Below are 6,036 nucleotides of genomic sequence, written 5' to 3'. Positions count from 1 at the left end.
GTTTTTTCCCCCACCTCGGCAGACGTCACTAACTTGCGCTGCCATCGGATTATTATGGCGTCACTAAGTGAAAGTGTGGTCCAACTGCCACACCACCATGATCGCCTTTCACTAACTCCTTTAGGACGTCATCCACAGGGTTAAGGTAAAGTCGATAGATGACGAGATAGGAGGAACAATTCAGACGTACCCCTGGACAGACCTTGGGGCCTCCTTCCAGTTGGATGTGCCTGGTAAATCTCTAAAGGGAGGCGACCAGGGGGCATCCTATCCCTGGACCTTCCTCCTGATGCCTGAACCACCTCACCTGGCTCCGCTCAATGTGAAGGAGCAGTGGCTTCACGTTTAGTCTCTACTGGATGGTTGCGCTCCTCACTCTTTCATGAAGAGTGACGCCCACCATCCTGAAGAGAAAACTCAGAGCGTCATCTGGTCAGTCACCTGATAAAGGCCCACATGTCATCACATGCCAGATGATGCTCTGAGGAAGACTACAGATGCAGCTGAAACATGTCAGCAAGGTAGAATCTTTCCTGCATATACCTGTCGTTAAAAAAGAGTCTATAATATATGAGGTTTATCGATGTGTACATTGGCAACTGGGGATCTGGGCAGGACAAGAGCATCCTGCACAGATCCCCAGTTGCCAATGTACACATCAATGTACAAGCACGTGCTGGTACCGGCTGGGTACTTTCTGCTAGGTAACGGAGGAAGTACTAGAGATTCAGGTCTTTCATGTATTGTTGAATTTTCTATCTTGATTAGGAACAGGATGTATCTATCCTGCTGAGCGATCCAGTTTCAGGTCTAAAGCACAATTTAAGTCACCTGCCAATATTATCTTACCAGGGAAGGTGGCCAACAACAAAAATAAATTCTCAAAAAATTATGGCTTATCATCATTGGGGCCATATATATAACCAAATTAATATTTTCTCTCAGGAGAGTTCCTTGAACCACCAAAAATTGACCAGTTTTATCATAAATAGTGTTGTTTGTTTGAAAAGGCAACGAATTATGAATTAACACCATAACCCCTTTTCAACGAGAAGGGAAACAGGATGCTACTACTTTGCCTGACCATGTCCTACATACTTTCAACAAGTCCTCTCTGAGTAAATGACTCTCTTGGATGAACACTACTGAAGACTTAAGTTGTTTAAGCCTGGTAATCACCTGTTTTAATTTAGTCAACTTTACCATCCCTCTAACATTTCAAGAAGTGAATTTAAAATTCTTATTTGCAGTCATTTAATCTTGATAATAAGCCAGATTGTGCAGCATAGTATCATCTTTTAGTTGTTGGTAAACCTGATGTAAAATACCACATGATGTGAAAAAAACAAAAACACTTAAACTCTGCCATGAACAAAACCCCTCAGCTGTCAACCTGGGTGCGGTTGTTCAAAACTGGGTTATTTTAACCACTGGTTAAGCCCTAACCGCTGGTTAAATCCTTAACACACCGTTTGTTAACCTTGCTAACCTGCAGTTTAAGTTAACAGTCAGTTAAATGTATTTAACGGCTGGTTAAATGATAACCGAGTTTTGAACAACCGGGCCCTGAACAAGACAGCCCCTCGCCTCATCATAGTCTTTTTTGCAGCTTAACTCTCATCCGGGCATGCCGACAGTATGCTGAATAACCACTTTTGAAAAGAACCCAACCCCAAAACAGATTAAAGTCCACTTAAAAAGGACGTGTGTCAGTCTCAGTATAAAGAGTAAATGAAAAATTCATTTATATCTGAGGAAGTAGAAGGAATAACAAAATGATGTAAACAAAACAGAAAAGTCTCCACAGAAAAAAGGAAAGAAAAATCACAACCATTTCACATGTGTGTTACTGGCCCATAAAGCCAGCAATATCAAACTATTGCTGTTGTAGGTGGATAATATAGGATTCAGCATTCCATTTTAATTAATTTGAGTCCTCTGTGTTCTGTTACCCTTGAATGAATTTTTCAGCTTCTGCTGGGGTTTCAAACTCATGTGTTTGTCCATTAGAGGACAGTTGTAGCATGGCTGGGTAGATTTTTCCGTACCGAATGTTCATTGATTCGGTGGAGATCCGCTGAAAGATCCGGAAAGAACACGATCTCTTCACCGGCGTAGATAACTTTGCCTTTGGCCCTGGAAGCTCGCATCACTCTGACTTTATCCTGGAAGTTTGAAAACTTCACAATGATGACTCTCGGTGTAATTGATCAATTCGGTTGCGTCCGGCCGGGTTATCTGTGTGCTCTTTCAATGAGAGGAGGACTCGGGAATGTCGCTGGTCCCAGCGCCTCGGGGTGCTACTTCTCCAGGAAAGCTACTATTTCCCTCCATCCTCTCAGGCACGCTAACTATCTGTAGGTTGGAACGACAAGAGCGGGTTTCGAGCTCATCAAGTTTATTTGTGAGGAGAGTCACTTGTTTAGCTAGAGCATCAGCCTTGCCTTTCTCTGAGTTAACTGTGCGCATTTCTGCTTTATCCATGTTGATGAAGTCCTGCACATCTCTTTTAACGTCTTGAATCACTTTCAGGAGCATATCAACCTTTGTGGAAAAGTCATTTATGATCCCGTCGAGTATCTGAATGACGTCCATGTTTTGGGATGATCCAGTCCACACTTCGCGTTAGCTAGGCTGTTAGCATCTGAGACGTTTTGTTCTTTAGAATTGTTCCTCCTTGGCATATTGTCATGGGTATGCAGTATTAAGTCGCCATAAATGAAAGTTATCTCTGTTTATGCAGTTAAAGAAAAGTTTACAGGATTTTACTAGAATATCGCCAGGATCTCACAAAAATATGTGTGCTCAGTTCAGTGCCATAACCACACCCCTCACCCGTACAGTTTGATTCACCCAGACTGTTTGATTCACTCATTAAACAATCTGATTTACCCAGACTGTTTGATTCACTCGTTAAACAGTTTCATTCACCAGTACAGTTTCATTCACTCGGACTGTTTGATTCACTTGCTAAACAGTTGGTTTTACTCTTAAAGTTTGAGTCACCCATTCAACAGTTTGATTCCCCAATACAGTTTGATTCACCCGCACAGTTTGATTCAGCCAGACTGTTTGATTCACTCGTTAAACAGTTGGTTTTACCCGTAGAGTTGTATTCACCTGTTCAACAGTTTGATTCACCCGTTAAACAATTTCATTCACCCAAGGTTCGCCTTGGAAAGAGAATCAGTAGCACGGCAGTAACTCTTCTACAGTCTCAAACATGAATAAAGCAAATGTTTACTTTGATTGAGAAGCTTCTCTGCTATGTGTCTTCTGTTGTTTTGGTTCAAATTCTCCAATGTTTTCCCTCTTTCTGAATGAACTTTTACTTTTCCTCTCCATTTTGTTTCACTTCTATTCTTACACTATCTACCGGTCCAGAGCTATTTTCACTCACTTTCTCAGGGGACATTCCAGCTCTTCGGAATTGAGTGGGACATAATAATAATCTCTCCACCCGTGTTTCGTACTGCTTACACCTCTGATGTAGACGGAGCACTGCCAGATGGAAGAGTGTATCTTCCTCCATCATTTGGCATGGAAACCTCGCACAGTTTTTGAAATGCATATGGTGGACCCTTCACAGATGGATACCTCGCACAGGATATTTCATACCACTTGTCAGTGTCTCTCAAACACAAGCACACACACACACACACACACACACACACACACACACACACACACACACACACACACACACACACACACACACACACACACACACACACACACACACACACACACACACACACACACACGCGGGAGAGCAGCGGAGGCGGCAGTGCTGGAGTTAATTAGAATGTAACATATCAAACTGCATTTTCTCAGTTGCTTGGTGTGTGTGGGGTGGGTTAATTGTGTGGGCAGAGTGACTAGCTGCTTGGCTGTTTGTGTTAACTTCATACTGAAATATGTGTATGTGTATGTATGGGAGCGGCTAATAACAGAGCCATGGACCGACTGGAAAATCCTCTGCCCAAGCAGAATAACAGGGCTTAGACTACATCTCGAGGTACACAGGGAGACAATGGGAGGAGGAGGACGAGGAGGATGAAGAAGAGGAGGAATACAGGATGATGTTTCTACACTTCCTTTGATCTCTGTGATTGTTAAAAGTGAAGTTGTTCAGTTTATGGAGGTTGTAACGATACACAAGGCTTTTTCTTCCCTTCTTCACCTTCAGTGAGGCCTTGGTGCTCTTTTGTGTGCAATATTGTGCCAACTCTCAAAGACACAACTGTTTAATGAGCATATCGATCAGGAATTCTCACACTTTCATTTCCCCAAAAGAGAGAGAGAGAGAGAGAGAGAGAGAGAGAGAGAGAGAGAGAGAGAGAGAGAGAGAGGTGAAGGGAGAAGAAAAAGGATCAGGTAAAAAAAGCGATGAAAGCTTTACAAAAGCTTCAGACTCACAAAGTAGGGCTTTTTCCCCCTGTAAAAGACCGCAGGGGAGTCGGCTTTGTGCCGGTAAAATTCAATTTACCTTTTCACAGATTGGATATACTGCGGCTGGTCTATTCAAGTGTGTGTGTGTGTGTGTGTGTGTGTGTGTGTGTGTGTGTGTGTGTGTGTGTGTGTGTGTGTGTGTGTGTGTGTGTGTCATGCCTTTGCATACATGTACACACTTAGAGAGTTAACAAATAAACAAAAAAATTGTAGGTAAAGTTTTGTTGCTCTGATCGTAAATCTGGTTAAAAAGCTTTGAACCCAAACAGACTTTTACATTTATTTTGTGCAAACAAGGAACTGAGAAGACCTTCCACATTGATTCATATTCCTCAATGTACGATTTAAAAAAAAAAATAAAAAATGAAACCCAACTTTATGATTGTGACTGAAACTTCAAAAGTAGTTTGTTTACTAGCTTGCAAGTTTGCTAGCTGGCCATAGGATAAAATAACATAATGCAACCATTTCACAAGATATTTCAGCAATGTTACATTTGACCTTTGGCTAAGCTCTGCCCCCCTCAGTTGCTGTTGCTAACATGGCGCTGGCCAGCTTAGCGCTTAGCCACCTAGGTTACTGGATTATCTAGCGACGTTGACCCCAGCGGCTAACGTCAGTGTTCATCAGGTAAGCTAGGTGGATAGCTTCAAGAAGCTCATCACTGCTAGTGTCATGTGATTGATATTATACGACAAGGTTGCTAAGATTAAACAAGACGTTGTCTTACTTTGGACAAAATGTAGACGTCATGGTTTCTTGTGGCGGTGTTTTGTGTTCTGCCACACAGCTTCATCCACAGGAGACATTTTTTCATGTTTCATTTTGGAAATAGGATAAAATAACCCTTGTTGTTTATCCTTTCAGGAGACCTCATATCGCTGTTCCCAACATCGATTGATCATGTTGCCATCTTAAATTACTTAAATAGTCTGTGTTTTACTTTCTTGGGTGTGCAGAACTCAATCCAGCACATTCAACTCAATTCAACAACTAAAATATCGATTTGACCTCTTTTGTATTTGATTTAGAGAAGTGGCCAAACAATAACACTGAACTGTTTAACATAACTATTATTGTCAGTTGGTGGCTCGCATAAGTTACTCCTATGTAGCTCACATGCATATAGTATAACTCCCTGAAAATAGTCCCAATGGTTGGAGCTGCATTAGAGCTGGAAAGATTCTGTTTGTGTTGCGTTGCTAAAGAATTTCCCCAGAGATTAATAAAGTGATTCTGAGGTTTTAAAGAATCTTTTATTGATTTTATTGATTTATTGGTCAAATTCATACATTACCCAAGCTTATAGATTTCGATTAAACTTCGGGCAAGTGAAAAGTTGTCCGGGCAAGTAAAAAGTTGAAAGCACTTGCCCGAAGTCCCATATGCAAGGTACTAGCCACAAGACTGCTGTTGGCAGCATCTTTCTGTGGTCCACCAGCAACACGACCACCTGGTAACGTGACAGGTGGGCTAGCCAACACAGCTACGACCATGACCTCTGCTTCATCGTCTGCTGACATAAGGGTTGCTATGGGCGGCACACCAACGCTGTGTGCAGAGGTTATCTGGTGTGTCAACACA

Source organism: Lipophrys pholis (genome assembly GCF_963383615.2).
Source record: "Lipophrys pholis genome assembly, chromosome: 4".
Taxonomy (NCBI): Eukaryota; Metazoa; Chordata; class Actinopteri; order Blenniiformes; family Blenniidae; genus Lipophrys; species Lipophrys pholis.
The sequence above is the reverse complement of the archived record's forward strand: the minus strand, read 5'-3'. Positions refer to the sequence as shown.